Below are 437 nucleotides of genomic sequence, written 5' to 3'. Positions count from 1 at the left end.
TAATGTTATTATGAGCTTCTTAAGCATCTGACAAAATTAGGTCTAATTGGACTGGAGTTTATATCAACAGTAAAATACTGTTATTGTAACATATTTATATATAATTTATGTATTATTTTGTAAATTAATTGACAATTTATTAATAATTTGATTTTATTAAAATGTTATTATCAACTTTTTGAGCATTAGACAAAATTAGATCTAATTGGACTAGAAAAGTAAAATCATGCTCTGGTAACACTATTGACGTTCTGTGACTACTGCTGCTAGAATTGTACAATACGACCTAAATAATTTCGGCGCTGTCACTTTGTGGGTGTATGTCACTTTGTTGTCATTGTAAATTGTTTAATTTATATATTTATAATAATAGTGTTATTAATTAAATGAGTAAAAATTAAAGTTAATTAAATCGTTTATTCATTTATAGTTAGTGA

Source organism: Ctenocephalides felis, unplaced genomic scaffold (genome assembly GCF_003426905.1).
Source record: "Ctenocephalides felis isolate EL2017-DRISC unplaced genomic scaffold, ASM342690v1 CF-g0.4_SCAFFOLD_01886, whole genome shotgun sequence".
Classification (NCBI taxonomy): domain Eukaryota; kingdom Metazoa; phylum Arthropoda; class Insecta; order Siphonaptera; family Pulicidae; genus Ctenocephalides; species Ctenocephalides felis.
The sequence above is the reverse complement of the archived record's forward strand: the minus strand, read 5'-3'. Positions refer to the sequence as shown.